This window comes from Beta vulgaris, chromosome 7, assembly GCF_026745355.1.
Source record: "Beta vulgaris subsp. vulgaris cultivar EL10 chromosome 7, EL10.2, whole genome shotgun sequence".
Lineage (NCBI taxonomy): Eukaryota > Viridiplantae > Streptophyta > Magnoliopsida > Caryophyllales > Amaranthaceae > Beta > Beta vulgaris.
The window spans coordinates 12,160,916-12,181,914 of record NC_079208.1 but is presented as its reverse complement, the minus strand read 5'-3'; the positions used below and the strand labels follow the sequence as shown (position 1 = coordinate 12,181,914).

The following is a 20,999-nucleotide window of genomic DNA, read 5'->3' as shown; positions in this document are numbered from 1 at the left end:
CCTTCCACAAATACTAGCTTCTGGGTGACTCCTCCTATATGGGCGGTCGTCGGAAGTTTCTTTTTTCCATCTACCAACGTACAAATGGCCACATACCTTCTTCTACCACCCTCCAAAGAGTGGGAGTCTATTTTTATTGTTTTCCCTACCCCATTACCAATTTTCTCGAGAATTCCACGTGTATAAAGCTCCATGGGAAGTTCCGGTAAGTGAAGCCAAACCGGGTACTGGTTGATACATGCCGATGACGGTTGAAACCCCGGGGTCCATGGTTGGACCCAAATCAAATGTCCAAGAATGAACCAAGGCCTTTCAGCAAGGATGGCTTATCTTCTTTCACTCGACCCACACTTGATGCTGAAGAAACCCTTACCCAACGCAATGGTCTCCATCTTTCCGACCCAATTCCAGAGCATACCAAGCTCCTGCTGTAAGAATTCATACGAGAAGGACTTTCCCATGATCTTACAAATCACCGAAGTCTCCCATGGTTTGGATATTTCTTCATACTCCTCTTTCGAGATTGGAACAAAAATTTCATTTTCTTTTAGGGGTTTAGGAAGATCCGTTGCAAAAGGGACAACAGAGACTTGCAGGGGAATCGCTCTATTCACTAGATTTCCTGGGTTAGCTGGGCTTCTCACAGTCAGAGCCCTCATAAATGAGGCCTTAGAATTTATGGCCTTGGGAAGGGGGACAAAAAGTTCCTGGCAGAGGGTCTGGGGGACGCAAACTGGGTGGGATAGGGGGCGGAGGAATGGTTGGACTCGGGTCACATGCGACGGCTTCTCGGGAGCAGGCGGCGTGCTGGCTATCGGACTTTAGTGCCGTGAGGGCGGGTTGGGGGGTGTTTTTGTGGTTTCCTCTCTTTCTCTCTCATGGCTCGATTTGATCTTTATGTCAACTTTTAACCCCACTCAATTCTTCAGTGGCCAGCTCTAGTGCATTGATCTTTTTCCCTGTTCGAATTGCTTTAGAAATGTAGGTGATGCTATTTCGAGCACACTTTTCTCCTGTATGTACTTCCCTAACCTACATATGATGATGATTAGGTTGAGAGGAAAGCTCTTGTATGTGTTCTTGGAGTTCTGAATCATATGACTTATGCAGATTTTTGTCGGTTTTGCGGATCATTTGTTCAACATATGCTTGAAATGCGAATTGTCAGGTGAGAATTTTTGTCTTAATGGCTTCTCATGTGGTATATTAAGATTATTGATATGTACTTTATGATATTCTGACTCTTGTTTGTTGTGTCAAGGGATGATGAAATAGCAAATAGATTTATTATTATGATCAGATTTATTAATCAGGATTCGGCAGATGGATTCTTCAAACATTTTAACGGGAAAAAGATTTTCATCTCTGGAGGTAGCCTTCTTAATATATTGCTTGAGTTGATAATTCGAAACCTCAAGTATATGTCATTTTACCATTTTAGTTATATTGAAAGCTAACTGAGTATTTAATTAGCCAGAGGCTTATCATGTGCTTTTTATCATTGATGTGCAACACACGGGCTCTATTAAACATGGACAAGCTTCTCTAATGAACTCAACTGAGCAGAGTACATGTCCAGTTTGCTTAGCCTTATGTATGTTATTCATAACTTATGTGTTTCATTTCACAACTGTTGTAGAGTGGGTATAACTATTGTATTCAAACTTTTTTCTTTAGCAGCTTGTTTCTCTAATCAAAGTCTTGTTTCCTTAAAGAAAACTAGATTGGATCTAGTGCTCTGTTGCTGTAGAAAGGAGCATTTGATGGATGAGAAGTTAAAGAGATACCCAACATAAATTGTTGTACCTTGTGGTAACTCTTACAAATGTTTGTTGTTTTGGTTCAAGATGCTAATCATTCTGCTACTCAATAGATGGAAGTAGTTGTGCCCTGAATTGTTAGATAGCAGCTCTTACTTTGTGCTTTATTATTGTCACTTTGGAAGACTTTTATATAAGTTGTGCTGTTAAGGAGGAGCTATAGTAGCTTTGTTTTCTATGCAAGCCTAGTTGCCAACTTGCATTGCCATGTCCGTAAGTGGAAAAACTAATCTTTGTTCTAGGGGGCAGGAGCTAGGAAAATAATGGGGGAGGGGGTGGAGGGAGTAGGGTAAATAGAAATTTACTTGAGAAGAAGGATCAGGTAGATGGAGTTGGACAACACAAAGTATTCTCAGAAGTAAAAGATCACTAGACCAAATTGCCTAGTAAATAAGTCATTAATATGTTGAGGAAAAATTTACTGGCAAAGATCACGTGAGGCTAGAATTAACAACTTTGTCTAATACCAACATTGAAAAACATAGGATGCTTATAGAATGTTCCATACAAACACTACAACTGACGGCAAAAATAGCAGATTTCTGAAGTATTTTTTGACCTGAAAGGCCGAAACATTTCCATGAAGGAAGAGGGCTTAAAGTGATGGCGTTAACAAAGACCTGGAAGCATTGACTAGTCTTCCAGGTTCCAAGAAAAGAGGCAATGCTGGAAAATACCTAGTATATGTTGTTATGATATGCTTACACACAAACATACAAATGCATACATTGGCGTGCACGCAGTTACATGTATATAACATAGAATATCAATATAGAAATTGCCATAAGATTATCATATTGTATTCTTCCCTTAACTTTGACAGTACTGATTGTGCTTATATGGCAGAGACATTGGATCAAGAGACCAGTGGGATCCTCACAACAATCTGCAATCATTCTTTCCACTCCTCCTGCATCTCAAGATGGACAGATTCTTCTTGTCCGGTAAGTTTTGCAAGTGTGCTTTCATTCTTCAGTTCTTTGTTTGCTGTTTGCTTACTTCTGGAGACTGGAGTACATTCTTTAGAACTGAAAATTCAGAAGTTGAAACCACATACTTAGAGTTCAGAGTTCTTAACTAATTAAAACTATTGTGACTTTTCTTTTAGTTGTTTATTTTGTTCTCTATTCGTGCAACGTCTTGCTTTATATGATATATCTAATCTTTTGCGAAATAATAAGAAATATATATAATTTTGATTTCCTTCTACCAAGCATATATATATTTGTGTTAATTGAAATATTTGGTGATGCGAATTACATTTGAACCCTCTCTCTCTAACCCAAGGAGTCGCGGTAGACTAATAGGTTCCTAGCTTTGTGATTTGCTAATTTTCCTAATCTGTATACTAGCCAAGTTTCCTTCTCCACATTACATGTTGCTAAGCTGTTGATGTATTGAATTGTATTTATGGTTGTCATCCTTATCCAGGTTTGTCGTTATTGTCAGCAGCCTGAGAAATCAATTCAAACCTGAGAATCTGTGGATATGTGTAATATGTGGTTTTCGGGTTATGGAAGGTAATACACTCTCTATATATCTTTAATTTTTATGGACAAAGCATTCATGCCATTGTAGTTTGGCCACCATGGTCAAAGTACTTTGTGATGTAAAATATGTTGCTATTGATCAAACTGCTAAGGGAGTAAAATGATTGAGATCCATAGTTCTTTGAGGAGTAAACTATGATGTTAAACTAAATTTACAGACATGATTAACATACTTGTCAGAAATGCTAGATATTCTAATTGTCTAACATCTTGACCAGGAAGCGTTTGATCCAGGTATAAGGAGGGCCATGCTATAGTGCATTGGAAATAAACACAACACTGCTATTCCCTGGACTTGAAAACTCGCCGTGTTTGGGATTATGTTGGTGACAACTATGTCCACAGTCTAATACAGTCAAAAACGGATGGGAAGTTGGTCGAGCTAAATGCTCCATGTTCACATGTTGTGCACGGCTGCGGCAGTTGCGAGTGCAGTAAGGATCCTCGAATTAATGACGCCATCTTAAATAGTAAAGTTGAAGTTGTATGTTTCTATTCTTTTTCTCTCTGTTAGAGAATGGTTTGATTTTTTGTTTCTATAAATTACAGAGATTGAATTTCCTATGCACTTTGTTTGTCTTACCAGATTGTAAATGAATACAATGAACTTCTCTCCACACAGCTTGAGAATCAAAAATTGGTGAGGTCATTTACAGAAATAAAAATTTATTAAGAGTGATACATTTACATCATGTTATGGAATTGGTACCTGCAATAAATTTTAACTGTGTTCTTTATTTGTAATGATTATCTAATTAATGTGCAATTGCAGTATTTTGAATCTTTATTGCAAGAAGTTAAAGAAGAGACTGAAAGGGAAATAACTGAAGCTTTGGAGAAAGCTATGAGCTTGAAATTGCAGAAAGTGCAAGCAAAATTGGTTAGATGCATCAAAGAAAAGAAATCCTAGATGATGTATGTGTCTGAGTCGACTATTTCTTGAAGTGGCTTGTTAGGAATTTCAGTTATATTATAACCTCTCGATTTCTCGTGATATCTATCTGTTTTCTATTGATGGTTTGTGCATATCTCTTAGCTTTTTTTGGATAACACTTAGTTCCTCATTTTCAATGATTGGCTGCAGATCACTGAAAATCTGCTGAATAATCAAGAGATCTGGAAGGCCAAGTTACAGGAGACTGAGGAAAGGTAAGGTCAAATTTTTTACTTACAGTTGACACATTCTATGATACTCAGTAGTAGAATCCCTTCAGATATTGTCGCAGTAATTTTTTTACTGTTCAACACCCCATCTTTCGCATCACATGTCCTCTCAATATACCACAAAGTCCATGCCACTTGCATCAACCACTAACACGAAAATAATATATATTACTTCCTCCGTTCTTTTTAAATTGCAAAATATCTTTTTCACGAACTCCAATGCAAATTGTGATCATTACTATTGTTACATACATATATGTAAAAATTATAAAAAGTTGATATTTGGAAAAATACAGATTGAGACGAATTTAGCAATATATCACTTGATACTTAATGTTGGTTACATTTGATTATAGATATTGTCAAAGTTTGCCCATATAATGATACGTTACAATTAAAGAACAGAGGAAGTATAGGTTGATGTATTGAGTTTCTAAGAGATGGATACAATACGACACATACATGGGGACATATTTTGCAACTTGTTCAAAATTACGTCGAGTCAAAATCCTTGTTTGTTCTGATGTTTGTGAAACACAATTTTGCAACCTGACTAGGAAAAAAGGCTAATTAACTCCATGTGTCAGGTTGTGTCTGGCTGGGTTTTAGTTAATTGTTCGAACATGTGTGTGCATTTATCAATTGTCGGAATTAGTTTGAGACCCAATTTTGCAGCTTGGCAATATGTTCCGTTTTACAATGTTTATTTCTTTTTATTTAACTACTGGTCTTACGGCTCATTGGTTCTCCCGATCCTTTATCCTTGGTCACGTCAAAAATCTACCCCAGTGTAATAGACTAGCCTAGAAGGGTAGGGGTATTTTAGTAATATACTCTAGTTAATATGTTAGCTTGGGAAAAAAGGCAAGTAGATTATAAATAGGGGAGACGAGGGAGGAAAAAGATCATCAAGAAAATATTTGAGGGTTCATTTTAGTGGTTAGCTCTGGGAGTGTGTCAAGTCACTCGAAAACTTGATAAACTATCTTTAAATTCTGTTATTTTCCATTGTTATGAATCGAAAATCATCGTATTCTTCCTTAATTTTTCTGCTCAAATTATCAGTTCATAACAAATGGTATCAGAGCAGTTCGATTCAGGGAAGTTAAGTTGCTGATTTTTCAGTTTCACACAAAAAGAAAAAATCTGCAATGGAGTTCGCCGGAGGGACTGCATTAAAATAGATGCAAATGTGGATCAATGAGGAGGTCGCATACATCACAAACAAGAGAGATCGAGAACTTTCAGATCTCGAAGAAGAGAGGAGGATCCGAAGAGAGCTTCAACTTCTAGAGTTTAATGGAAGGAATCTTGAAGGTTGGTTCTGGAATTGGAAGACACCTTCCATTTTTTCCACTTGGATGAGTCGATGAAGTTAAAGGCTACCATCATGACTCTTGAGGGAGACGTGCAGCGGTGGTTCGAATGGGAACGCCGACGACTGTCATTTCGTGATTGGCAAGAATTGAAAGAGCAGATTGTACAACATTTTCGGTCAGCAGCACCTATCCAGTTGGAGGTGAACGACGATCAAGGGTCCAAAACATTTAAGGGGTCAAATTATGGTTTGGGTGCCTATTACAGTAACTTTGGTGTTCTGGGAGTTAAAAATAGAAGTCCCCAATGCGTACTTCCTTCCGCACCAGAGAGAGAAGAGGATGTGGCTAAGACACATATGGTGGAAGGCAGACCTAGGGGTGGAACAGAGGGTTGCGCGGGTGTTTTGAGAACTCAGATGAGAGAAAGAGGAGTGATGAAGACAATAGCAACATGAGGCAATTTAGGTTCTCTTGCTGATGCTTACACCAGTGACGTTGGTGAAGCTGGTGGTCCGGTGGGTGGTGTTGTCGACAATTTTATGGGCAGTAGATCGGGTAACGAGCTTGGTAGTAACCTAGGTGGTTTATCTCGTGCTGTATTCAAGAGAGGCGGTGCTGAAGGTTGTGGATCTGGTGGTGATCCAGTCTTTTTTGTCGGAAACTGGAAGTATGAAGTAGGAACCACCATTTATGGTAGCCTGAACAGAGGAGTATTTGTGAAAGGGGGTTCGGCAGCGAGTGGGTCGGGTGGTGGACCTGGTAAAATTTCCGGTGAGGAAACTAATGTTTATGCAGGCCTTGTCGCCGGAGCAAATTCTGGTGGAGTAAGGTATCTGAAGAACTCTCCAGAAATAAGAAAAGAGCATGGGAGAAGAAGGTCTGAGCTTGGACTTGGCTTGAGGAAGAAGCTGAAGATGGCAAATTGTAGTAAGGGCAGTTTAAAGATTAAACAAAAAAATGACACAACAAATGCACGTGTCTTGGAAGCAGATGAAAGGATCAAAACACTAAAATTCCACTCCCTAAACCTTAATGAGTTCAGCTGTTATTTTTCAGAAGAGGTAAGACCTTTATTTGGGTTCAGTGCAAGCAGACCCACCTCCATAATCCAATTTTTAAAGCCCACCTCCTCTACCCCACTTTTGAAGCCTATTCCTTCTTCTATTCCAAATCAGATCAAAGGAACAGGTGTCAACCCACCTGAGCCCAGTTCCCTCACCCAATCGGATAAACCCCATCATTTTACCCCCCCCCCCCTAATGAACCCACGTTCTTTAAAACCTAAATTTTTGAGCCCACACCCCTATCAGCTAAACCAAATTTATGAATTGCCCAACCCAAAACCTTACCACCAAACATTACAATCATTTCACTCCAGGATCACCTCCATTCTACCGTTCAATTTACAACCCATCCACCTCCTATCTCTCCATGACAGCTTGCTCATTTTGCGGGCAATACTCAACCATGAGCACATAGCACAAGTTTTGAGAGTGAAGAAGAGTTCGACAATGCCCATAATTGCCGATGTCGGGAAAATTTAGCTGATTACAAACCACCTTGAGGACCAGGTGGATGTTTGACGGGCCAGTATTGTAATAGACTAGCCTATGAGGGCAAGGGTATTTTAGTAATATACTCTAGTTAATATGTTAGCTTAGAAAATAAGGCAAGTAGACTATAAATATAGGAGATGAGGGGGAAAAGAGGATAGGAAGAAAATATTTGAGGGTTCATTTTAGTGGTTAGCTTTGGGAGTGTGTCAAGTCACTCGAAAACTTGATAAACTATCTTTAAATTCTGTTATTTCCATTATTATTAATCAAAATCATCTTCATCTTCTTTGATTTTACTGTCCCGAAAAATCAGAAACTCGGTCTCCCTGAATCGAACAGCTCTGATACCATTTGTAATGAACAGATAATTTGGCAGAAAGATAAAGGAAGAATATGATGATATTTGATTGATAACAATGGAAAATAACAGAAGCTAAAAGATAGTTTATCAAGTTTTCGAGTGACTTGACACACTCCAAAAGCTAATCAACTAAAATGAACTTTTCAATATTTTCTTTATGATATTTTACCTCCCTCATCTCCCCTATTTATAATCTACTTGCCTTATTTCCCAAGCTAACATATTAACTACAGTATATTACTAAAATACCCCTGTCCTTCTAGGTTAGTCTATTAAAATACCGGCCCGCCAAACTTCCACCTTGTCCTCAAGGTGGGTCGTAATTCTTGCAATTTGTGTCATCTTCCCATCGGCAGTATTGTTGCAGTTTGGAATAAAAAGTGGACTGAAGGGGCCTTGAATCAAGATAGTCATAATCTGTCCTGCTCCTATGTCTCTTGAGTGTAGTGGAAAATTATGAGAGTGGGTATTCATTTAGGGGGTATATGAAGGTATTGGAAAAGGAGTATGATTGCTTCAGTTTAGTGAGGTTTAGGTTAGGTTGTATGACGTGAATTAAGGTGTTAGGTGGAAAGGATATTATGGGCTTAAAATGAAATAGGGGCTGTGAGGTATAGGGGTTTGGACTGGGGTAAGAAAAAGAAAAAGAGTAATGAAGGCTGTGAGCAGAGGTTGAAAGCATAGGTCCCAGTTTCACATTTTCAGAAGAAGGCCATTGTGTGAAAAGATGAAAAATGGGCTCGATTTGAGGATGCCTAGTTTCTTGGGTCAGTTCCCAAAACATTGGGCTATTCTGCATCTCCTCTTTATTGCTTGCATTGACCAGACACAAAGTATGGGTCCCCAGCAACATGATTTCATAAGTGACATCATCATCTAGGGGCTGAAAATCTCCCTTAACAACCTATGGTGCTTTCTTCAATTTGCTAATTAAGACACGTGGGTTCCTACAGTATTTTTCAAGTGAGTCTTCAATTTGGGAAATTACAGAACTACCCTTAAAAACATCCCCTTCAACAATCATGTCTCTGAAGCTTCTTCCATACACCTCTCTTTCAATAGCACTCTCTGGCTCCTTCTCGAATATTCCATGGACCTGCCACCTTCGTCTTCCACCACTCTGCCTTCCTCCTACAACGAAACCAGAACCACCAAGAAGACTTCCGGTGAAACCACATGGCATTTCTCCAGCGAAAAAACTTGGGTCTCCGTCAAATCTCTCATCCACGCTCACCGCAGCATCGACGAGGACCCCGGGTCCACCCCAGACCCGCGGCCTCCAACACCCCGTCTTTCAAAAACACTAGGGCCACCGCCAGATCCACAACATAAAAAACTCTATTTATCTTCTCTGCCTCTATTTTTCCTTCCAGCTCCACCATACGTTCCTCCGCTAGAATTTTCACTGCAAAAAACACATCTACTGCCGCTGCTGTAACCACCAGCACCACCAGTAGCTATATATTTTCCAGCGAAGCCACCACATAGGTTGATGCACTCCTCGCTGGCAACGAAATTCTGATCTGATTGCTCTTCTTCCACTACCACTGCCTGATTTTCTTCCTCTTCAATCTCCTTTTTGAGTAACCTCAATTCTCGTTGGATTGGAGAAAAAGCTTCATCGATTATCTTCTCTAGATCATTTTGAAGTTTCTCATAACTTCTTCTCATGATCTCCTCTATTCTTTTGGCGAACTCTTTTGCGATCTCCCTTATGTCCCGACCTAGATTTCCCTCACCTTCCATGGCAGATTTTTTTTTCTTTTTTTTTTCTAAACTCGAAAATCAGAAACTCTGTCTCCTTGAATCGAACAGCTCTGATACCATTTGTAATGAACGGATAATTTGGCAGAAAGATAAAGGAAGAAGATGATGATATTTGATTGATAACAATGGAAAATAACATAAGATAAAGATAGTTTATGAAGTTTTCAAGTGACTTGACACACTCCCAAAGCTAATCAACTAAAATGAACTTTTCAATATTTTCTAGATGATCTTTTTCCTCCCTCATCTCCCCTATTTATAATCTACTTGCCTTATTTCCCAAGCTAACATATTAACTAGAGTATACCCCTGCCCTTCTAGGCTAGTCTATTATACCCAGACCCGAAGTCCTTTGAGTTTGACACAAAGAAACAGTTTACTCTCTCTTGGTTGTTTTCGAGATGGTGCATCATGTGTTATTTCTTTGCAGTTAATAAAGAACACTAGCAGGACACTGGAGAGGGTGGAGGTGGTTGTTTGAATAGCTGAGCTAAGAACAATAGCAGGACACTGGAGATAGTGAGGGTGGTTGTTTGAATAGATGAGCTCTTAGATAACTGGCTGTGAAAATCTTTATTTGGATGTTGCTTCTTTGAAGTTATACTTTAAACTACGAAAGAGTGCTTCTGTGATCTAGTATGACGATTGATAACCTGATTTTTGAGTTCCCAAGTTTTCATTCTGTAGAAGGGACTATTGAATGAATTCTCTCATTGGTGGGCTAATCTGAAAGTGTTTTGTAGCTATTAGTGGGAGGATTTATGAATAAAGTCCAGGAAGTGGGCATGCTACTCTGGCTGTGTTTGTCGGACATAGGTTTTCATATTAAACACGGGTACATGCTCAAGTGTCCAACTCCAACTATTCTAGGAAGAGATTCCGTGATTTTGGCTTAACAAAAAAGTGTCGAGAATCTAACACACTTGGGAATATATAGTCTTAGGCATGTTCTCTTCGGCATAAAACAGCTGAACTGAACTGAACTGAGCTGAGCTGAACTGAACTGAGCTGAGCTGAACTGAACTAAATTGAACTGAACTGAACTGAACTGAACTGAATTGAATGGAATTAAATTGAATGTAATAAATATATAAATAATATTTAAACAATAATAACATGAGTATTAAATAATAATTATAATGATAAGTAATATTCCCTCCGTCCTCTATTAGTTTACCCCTTTCTTTTGTACAGGGTTTTAGGAGGAATTGTATTGTGGGGCATACAAAGAAAGAGAAAAGATTATTTATACTTAAAGTTGAATATATGTGTGATGAAAAGTTTGTGGTACCATTCCAAAAATAGCAAAAAAAGAAAGGGATAAACTAATAAGGGACACCCTTAAAAGGAATAGGGGTAAACTAATAGAGAATGGAGGGAGTAATAATGAATATTAATAGTATTTTGGATATTTTTAAATGATATCTATGAATAAATAATATTAATAATCATAAATTATTATTATTAATAATAGTAATTAATGATAATAATGAAAATTAATAATAATTATTTTATATTATTTTTATCTATACTAATATATTAAAAGGCGTGCGCAAACAAGAAACGGTGCCACGTGGCACTCTCCCTAAGGGAGTTTTACTCCATGTAATCCACTACAATTTTAAAAAATAGAAATTGCGTAGTATAGGATTTGATCTCGAAACCTCAAGAACATATACTAAAGTCTTAACCACTAGACCAAATAACATTTAGTGTTATCATCTTAATTTATAATATTAATAAATGAAAATTTTTCTTACCCGGGGCATAGCCCGGGCATAATAACTAGTTAATATATTAATACTTGTTGATGATTATATAATAACAATAATATATAAGAAGTAAATTAGTATTACTATTTTAATAATTAGATTTAATAATATAATAATATATTTAGTAATAAAATTAATGATTGGGTCGGACCGCGCAAAATTGCATCATAAAACATTTTGACGCGATTTGATTGGTTTATGGGCCAAAAAATGTGGGCTTATTTGTGCTTTTCACCTAAATCATGTTCCTTCTAATAATAATAGTAATAATAATGAATAAGCTATAATAAACAAAATAATATATAGAAATAATAATAACAATAATAATAATGATGATGATGATAATAATAATACTTAATAATAATGATATAAAATGAATAATAATAATAATAATAATAATAATAATAATAATAATAATAATAATAATAATAATAATAATAATAATAATAATAATAATATAAATTAGACCAACATAATAATAATATTTAACAAAATGATTATTAAGAATGGAGCTGAACTGAACTGAACTGAAAATAAGTTGGGGAGAACAGGCCTTAGACATATGAGGAAAAGAGTATTTTGTTTATCTCCCCATTTTTTTTAATTATTATATTTACTTTACTGAGATCGGGTAGATTATCCACTCACCAAGATTGAGTAGTACTACCTCCTACAAGGGGTTGAGTCATTGCTGCACTTTAACAAATGCATCTCACTTGTGCTGCTTATATCCATAGGATAAACAATTTATTCCTTTTGCATGTGGAATGGTGAAGCTTATGTTAACAAAAAAGGCAACATCTACGATGAGTATATTCTAATTCCATTTCGCTGCAGGGAAGAGAAAGCTGTAAGACTGTTAAGAATGATATTAGGGTTGAAGTTGCCCCTTCTCTGTATTGATCTCACGTTATATATAGGTTACAATATATGGAAAATATGCATACAAAGATAACTATACATATGGAAATATATCATAACCTATATAGTTTCCTAACACCCCCCTCAAGTGGGGTATGGGATGGATCAAGAATGCCCAACTTGGACAACAATACATCAAATTGTGTCTTGCCAAGTGCCTTTGTGAAAATATCTGCAAGCTGAGTCGTGGTAGGAACATAGGAGGGAAGAATAAGACCATTATTGATTGCATCACGCACAAAGTGGCAATCAACTTCAATGTGCTTTGTACGCTCATGAAAGACAGGATTCTTGGCAATATGGAGGGCAGACTGACTGTCACAAAGCAAAGGAATAGCCTTTGTATGATGGACACCCAGGCTCAATAACAAAGCCTTCAACCACTTTAACTCACAAGTGATAGAAGCCATAGAACGATACTCTGCCTCAGCAGAAGAGCGAGAGACAATATGCTGTTTCTTGGTCTTCCAAGAGATAGGGGAATGACCCAAGTAAACAAGCCAACCTGACAAGGAGCGACGAGTAATGGGACAAGCAGCCCAATCAGAATCACACCAACCTTGTAAAGAGAGATCACTATCGGAGCGTAAAAGGATACCCTGGCCGGGGGTACCTTCAAACAACGAACCACACGCAAAGCCGCATCCCAATGCTCAACACGAGGCTCCTGCATAAACTGAGAAAGAACATGTACCGAATAGGCCAGATCAGGCCGACTGACGGCCAAATAAATCAGACGTCCCACAAGACGACGATAAGCTGCTGGATCAGGTAACAAAGGACCAGAAGCGAGAGCAAGACGACGATGATTCTGCTCAATAGGAAAACCATTGGGCTTGGAGCCCAACAAACCAGCCTCAGAAATGATGTCAAGGGTGTACTTCCGTTGACAAAGAAAGATACCAGAAGCACTGCGAGCAACCTCGATGCCAAGAAAATACTTCAAAGAACCCAAATCTTTCATTTTAAAACAATGACTCAAATAAGCTTTGAAAGAAGATAGCGCAGCGGAATCATTACCAGAAATAATAATGTCATCAACATACACCAGAACATTAATCTGAACAGAGTGCGGAGTGAAGGTAAAAAGAGAGTAATCAGAGTAAGACTGTAGAAAATCATACTCTTTCAAAGCAGTAACTAACTTGGCAAACCAACAACGAGGAGCCTGTTTCAAGCCATATAAAGATTTGCGCAACCGGCAACCCAGATTAGGATTTGAACACTCAAACCCTGGAGGAAGTTTCATATACACCTCTTCTTCTAAATCACCATGAAGAAAGGCATTATGAACATCCATCTAATGAAGCTCCCAATTCTTGGAAGCAACAATATCAAGGAGAGTACGCACAGTGGTCATGTTAGCAACAGGAGCAAAAGTTTCGGTATAATCAATACCTGCCTCCTGATGATTGCCTAAAACAACCAAGCGAGATTTGAGACGCTCAATATCACCATTAGACAAATATTTGGTGCGATACACCCACTGACTACCAAGAGCACGTTTCTCGGGAGGTAACTCCTCCAAGGTCCAGGTGTCATTATCCTCCAAAGCCTGAATCCCAGCCTGCATAGAAGCCTTCCACCCATCTGACCGCATAGCCTCTTTAAAAGATTTTGGTTCAGTAGTAGAAACAACTGCTGCAACAAACTTCAAATAATTTGCAGAAAATTTTTTACAATTAATATAGTGAGCTATGGGGTAAGGAGTACATGAGGAAGTAGACGGAGTGGTAGTCGAATGAGATGGACTTTCCGAAACAACGTTAGTAACAAAATCCTTGAGCAAAATGGAGGGGTTTTTGGCCCTCAAACCACGGCCCAAAGCAACAGGGGGCGTGGAAGATGAAGCAGGCCCAGCTGGCGGCCCAGACGTGCCCAACAAAGGATCAGATGAGGAGAGCGCGGGTGAGGAAGCGTTGGTTGGGTCAGGGCCAAGAGACGGTGGACTAGGTGAGTCCAAATCAAGAGGAGGTGAAGAAGGGCACGGAGCAGGTGATATTTGGGGAGTTGGGTCTGGAGATGTAGGCTGAGAAGGAGACGTGGGAGGGTTATTTAATGTAGGCTGGGCAGTGGAGGAAATATTTGTGGAGGTAGGCGATTTTGTGGAGGGAGATTTAGGAGGCTGGGGCGAAATATTTTGAGTTGTGGAGTTAGAATAAGATGAGGGAGAGTTGAGTGGAGTGTCAAACACAAAATCATCCACAAAATCCGGATAAGTAGACTCATCACAAAGAACCAAGGAAGGGTCAATATTAACATCCTCCGGAGACAAAAATGGAAATACATCCTCAAAGAATTTGACATCGCGCGAGACAAAAAACTCTTTTGTATCTAAATCAAACAACTTCCAACCCTTCGTACCGAAAGGATAACCCACAAACACACATTTGCGACTACGACTAGCAAACTTATCCCCTTTAGTCTTGTGATTGTGAGCAAAACACAGGCAACCAAAAGTGCGGATGGCATCATAAGCAGGAGAAAAACCAAAGAGAATATCAAAAGGAGATTTATTATGCAAGAGAGGAGAGGGAGTGCGATTAATCAAATGAGCAGCGGCTAAAATACTTTCACCCCAAAAATAGATAGGAAGATGTGCTTGAAACCTCAAAGCACGACCTACATTCAAAATATGGCGATGTTTTCTTTCTACCCTGCCATTTTGATGAGGAGTTGCAACACAAGAGGTTTGAAAAATGATCAAGCAAACAATTGAATTCAATACCATTGTCACTTTGAACGATTTTTATAGTTTGCGAGAATTGTCTATCAACCATGGCTATAAAATTCATGAACATGCGAAAAACCTCAGTTTTTTCCTCCATCAAATAAATCCAAACCGCTCGAGAAAAATCATCAACAATGGTAAAAAAATAACGAGCCCCACAGGAAGAAACATGTATGTAAAGGCCCCACAAATCACAATGAATTTTCTCAAAAATCCGACTAGCCTTGTTATCACTCATGGAAAATTTGTCTCTAGAATGTTTAGGACGAAAACAAATTTCATAAGGAGGATTCAAAGTACCCTAATGACCACAGAGTGGAGGAAGTAACTTCACCACTTTCTCCGAAGGATGACCCATACAACGATGCCATAAATCAAAATCTGTAGAAGCAGCATGCACAGAAACCAACGGCACAGTGTCAGCTCCGTTGAAGTAGTAAAGTCCATCCATTCTACCACCTGTTCCAATCAGCTCCCTCATGTGGTCCTGTATAGCACACATAGAATCATTAAATTGTACAAAACAATGCAAATCATTAGTCAGTTGAGCAACAGAAAGTAAACTACAACTGAACTGAGGAACTAAAAGCACATTTATGAGAGTGATAGTATCAGATAATCTTACAGACCTTGTTTGAGTTGCAACAACAGTTTGCCCATTAGGAAGACCAACAGAGCAAGGTGAAATAGGAACCAAATCAAACATCAAAGAAATCTCACCAGTAACATGATGAGTGGCACCACTGTCAATGATCCACGAGGTGAAAGAGAACTTACCACTCAACCGATCATCCGAGAACTTTTGAGAACCGAAGAGCCCAACAAGAGCTTTCCATTGATCAGGAGTGAACAAGGTAGAAGAAGCAGCATGAGTGGACGATGAAGAGGCGGTTGGGGCAGCAGCACCCACCACGGCAGTGGTGTGGGCTTTGACTGAACCACGGCCACTGCTGGAAGGAGGACGCGAAGAACTCACATGGGCCTTGGGTTCGAACCCATCCGGGTAGCCCACTAATTCATAACACTTACAACGTGAACAAACCAATAAAGACCAACATTTTGGATGCATCATGACCAACTTTATTGCAATTAGTAAAAGTGGGCCGATCAGTGGAACCACGGCCACGGCCCATCGGTGCACGAACAGCAAACCCAAGCACTTCCGTGGGTTTATCTTCGTGATGCGATTTAACAATACGTACCCTTTCTTCCTGAACCACAAGCTGGTACGCACGATCCAAGGAGGGCAAAGGTTCAGTTGACAGAATTTGGGTACGTAATCGGCCATAATAATCCGAATAGAGACCCATGAGAGAGTCATTTAGTTTTTGTGTTTCTCGGCGAGTTTCATGAAGTAAACCAGCATTACATTGAGCACAACAAGAACATGTAATCAAAGGTTCATGTTTAGATAATTCTTCCCACAAAACATTTAACTTGCCATAATACGTTGAAACACTCATAGTTTTAAGTTGTTCACATCTAGCTATGGCTGATTTTATTTGATGAATACGAGGGCCATTAACAGTGGCGAAACGAGTCTTTAAGTGTTCCCATAATTTATGTGCAACGCGAAACTTAGTTAACGTACCTTTGACCTCGGGATCGATCGTGCTCATGATCCAAGACACTACCATTGCATTAACTGTTAGCCAGTCGGTTTCGGTGTAGGGGGACATGGGCCCGGTGATGGAACCATCGAGAAAGCCGACTTTGCGTCGAGCTTGAAGAACCAGTAGAAGATCACTAGCCCTTTCTTCATAATTATCGGCGCGAAGACGAGTTGGAGTGATATAATCTCCAGGACGGTCGCCGGTGTCGAGAAAGAAAGGATGAGTAATATCATGTTTGAGATGTTGAAGAGATTGTTCCGGTGGTGGTGTGGAATCACCAGCCATGTTAACCGGTTATGAGAGAGAAAAAGAAAAGAAAATTTGATTACGGCTTTGATACCATATTAAGAATGATATTAGGGTTGAAGTTGCCCCTTCTCTGTATTGATCTCACGTTATATATAGGTTACAATATATGGAAACTATGCATACAAAGATAACTATACATATGGAAATATATCATAACCTATAGTTTCCTAACAAAGACTGAAGGATACCAAGTTACAAGATCTTGAAGAACAGGTTTGTGAATCTGATGAATTTCTATGCTAGGATAGTTTTTTTTTTTTTTTGGCCTCTTTTTTTTTTTTTGTTTTGGCCTCTTCGCTTGAACAACTAATGGGAACTCTATTGCGATCTTCTAAAATTTGCAGCTCAAAGACTTGATGTTGCAACTTGAAGCAGAGCAAGCAGTAGAGCAACTATCCATTATTGAAGTTAGTGATGGTGCTGTTTAAAAGTTAGGTGGTGAATCCTTTACTACCACAACCACCAAATCCAAGAACCGAAAGAAGAGGTGAAAGGACTAAGTACAATTTATGACATGCCTAGCTTGAATAGGAATGTCAGTTTGTACGTTCTGTGATTCATATTGTAAATGAGTGAAAAAGAGCGTAAATATTGTTGTGTCCTGGTACTTATCTGGATCATGAAATACACAATTAGCAATATTGAGCAAGATGGTATTCATCACTATTGTGAGTTGTCAATGACTTTTTCAAACACTATAGTGAGGTTGGTTGTGTTATTATTTTTTTGTTCAGCATTAGCTTCTGTCAATACCTGGGTACAGTAAATTTGGTGATCTGCAGCCCCTCGCAAATTGTAATCGCAATAAGGTTGTATCTGGGTATGAAGTGTTTGGTACTTTAGTGGGCAATAAATTTGGACTTGCTAGGAAGTTAATTTTCCTCATACATCAAAAAGCAGTGTAGTTATAAAAAAAACATCAAAAAGCAGTGTGATTAGATGAATTCGTGCACTATCCACTAGTAGAAAAACGACGATTTGCGTCTCCTGATGTGCGTCGCACTGACACGGAAGTGACGCAAAAAACCTATTTGCGTCGCATGACAAACAGAGTATGACGCAAAACATCAAAAACCATATCAGGATACGAGCAATATGCGTCGCACCTTCAGTACGTGCGACGCATATTACCTTTTTGCGTCACATGCTGCTATGGTGCGACGCATATTGCTGCGTGTAGTGGGGAGTAAAGTGAGGCCAATGTGCGTCGCACTAGGGGATGGGTGCGACGCACAAAGGTAATCTGCGTCGGACCCTCTGACTTGTCCGACGCAAATTACTTCCCTCCTTTTCGTAAATTTCCCAACGACCTTTTTTTTTTCGAGCCCTAACTCAATACAACTGCTGCTCTACTCTCTTTCTCTCCTCCGACACCCTCGTTCACACTCACACAAACCGGCGCTCACACAAACCGGCTTACCCTCGCTTACAATCTCGCTGGCGCACCCTCAATCTCGCCGGCGACTTCCTTTTCTGGTGCGACTCTCTCTCTCTCTCTCTCTCTCTTTCTCGGTCATTACTCTCGCCGGTGCCCTCTTCGCCGGCGCACCCTCACTCACATTCTCTCTCAATCTTGCCGCCGGTCTCCTTTCACGTATCTCGGTCTAAGTTTCTTGCCGCACCGGTTCTCTCTCTCTCAATCTCCCTTCGCTGCACCGGTTCTCTCTCAATCTCTGCCGGCGTTTACAGCGACTTGCCGCCGCCACGGACTGACTTGCCGCTGTCGGTCCCGCCGCCGGCAATGTATGTATCTCTTGGTTTTTTTTTGTTTTTTTTTGTATTAATGTATATTAATCATGTATTTTGAAGTTATTTTGATTTTTTTAGGGGTTGCTTTGTATAATCTTAGTTCTAATTTTTGTTAAGGGGTTAAAATTAGAATTCAAATCATGATAAACATGTGTGAAATAATTTTGAGATTAAATTTAGGATATTCGTAGCTTGTGAATTTGTATAGTTTGTGTAGTATATAGTTTCTTGAATGCTCTCTTGAGAATTATGTGCTTCAATTATGAGTTAGAAATCTTGAATGCTCACTTTAGAATTTGAAACTTATGTCATTCCTTTACATTGTAGTTTAGTTGCCACCTTAGTCCTCATTGGTTTGCCGGTTCTCCAAGCTCGCGTCTTTGTGCTTGTCTTCGCTGCTCCTTGAGAGCAGAGGTATGTATTATAGCTTTTGTTATTTTTTATTTATATTAATGTAACCATTAGTTTGGATTTAGGAATGTATATATGTGAATTGTTTGGTTATTATGTGATTGGGAAAATATATGTTGAATCATAACCAAACCTATATGGACATACCTTAATGGGGTGGGGAAGGAAATCTAAGGAATGGATTGGTTTGTATTGTTTTATTGCAATGTGCATCATTTGCCTAGATACCCGTTCGAGGCTTACTTATTAGGTGTAAGTCTTGAATAGTACCCGGTTTGGCACTGTCTTTGAGTTTCTTATCTCACTTAGGTTGTGAATATTCAAATAACCATATTTTTTTAGTTTCTTAAAATGTGACATTTTGATTTTAACACCATCTATATACTTCCATAACTTTTTTTGATGTAAAAAAAATCCTCTGGTCTGCCTTCGTACAGGATTCCCACCTAGAGGTCCATTGAAAGCTGAACACCCTTCTTTAAATTACAAGCAAATGCTTGAGGTAGGAATGAATTAAACCATAGACTTTGTTAGAGAAGATGAAAAAGCTCACCACTTGTTCCTATATACTTTATACTTTAACAACTTGACACTAGAAAACTAAGACCAAAAAAATGTTACTTTGGAGTAATTTATTACTCGATTAATCTTAATGTACACATTCAAAATATATCAAGTATTATTAAAACTATATCCTAGAAAAAAAAAAGAGCAATGAAAGTTGTTACGTAGTGCTTGACTAGTAAATATATTCTTATCCTTTAACAGGTTCTTCAATGGAGACTTGTGCAACTATGTCCTAGTTAGATAATCCCGAACTTGCAAAAAAGGGACCCATCTGGAGGTTTAGGTGGTGGCTCCCCCTCTGAAACTTAAGTCAAATATCAGGAATAATAAGGGAAAGTTAAGTTCAGAGAGAGTTATCGCAGAGCAATAGTATACACTGCTCAAAAAAGGTACCTTTCTCCTAATATCAAGGATTATTTATAGTGTTTGGGGTTTGATTGTTGTACTTCCAGGTCACCCTAATTTAAGGGCACCTGATTGGCTAGGCAATTGGAGCATGAAACGTGGCAAACAATGATTGAGAAGTACACATCAACCAATCATATGTAGTCCGTTTTTGGAATTTGGGCCTAGATGTATGTCAAGCCAAAAAGATGGGTTGATACTTTCCCTTAGTGGAAATTTGTACTTCAACCATATTCTTTTTGTCCTGCACTTCTTTTTGTAGATAGAAAACACGTGAACGCTCCAGATGGATCCACGTGTTCTTTGGGAAGCCATTGATCCTACAACAAAAGTATTTTACTATAAATTAGATTCATCAAGAAAATGAAACAAGAGTTTTCCAAGAAAAGGATAAATGTAAAGAAGATGATTAAAAATTCAGAAAAGATATGGTGAAATGAATGAAAAATATCCTGAAAAGATATGGTGAGATGTGAGAAATTCTTAATAGGTTGTAAAGAAACTCTAAAAACAAAGAATTTCTTGTGTTCAACTAATTTTTTAAATATTCCGATAAAGATAATTCCAAAAATATTAATAATCGGAGAAGTGAATAATGGTTTTTATACCACAAGTTGTGATTTTTTTTTCTTGACCCGTTAATTAACAAATAGTTTAGATTCTTTTTGTGTGTTAATGAGCAGCTAAACACAATAATATAGATAAATTTGATCCCAATTCTTGGATATCATTCTCGCATAATTAAGTTACATGACATTCACATAAATAGTTTAGAGTTAATCTATAGATGTTCAACCCATTTGTTGTCAACACCAACACAAATCCCACCCAACATGCATGTGACATATTGCTTAAATAGAGAGGCTTAGGGAGTTAATTGTGCGTTACTAAAGTAACTATAACTTTCTCCTAAAAAAAAAAGTAACTATAACTTAAATCTCAAGGCACCAAAATAGAATTAGTGAAACCACAAAAGGCTACTAA

At 38.6% G+C, this 20,999-nt stretch overlaps 1 pseudogene; it reads left to right on the top strand.

Annotated features, from left to right (window-relative positions):
• Positions 1-287: 287 nt before the first annotated feature.
• On the top strand, positions 288-17,613 carry LOC104908942 (BRAP2 RING ZnF UBP domain-containing protein 2-like; annotated as a pseudogene).
• Positions 17,614-20,999: the final 3,386 nt, after the last annotated feature.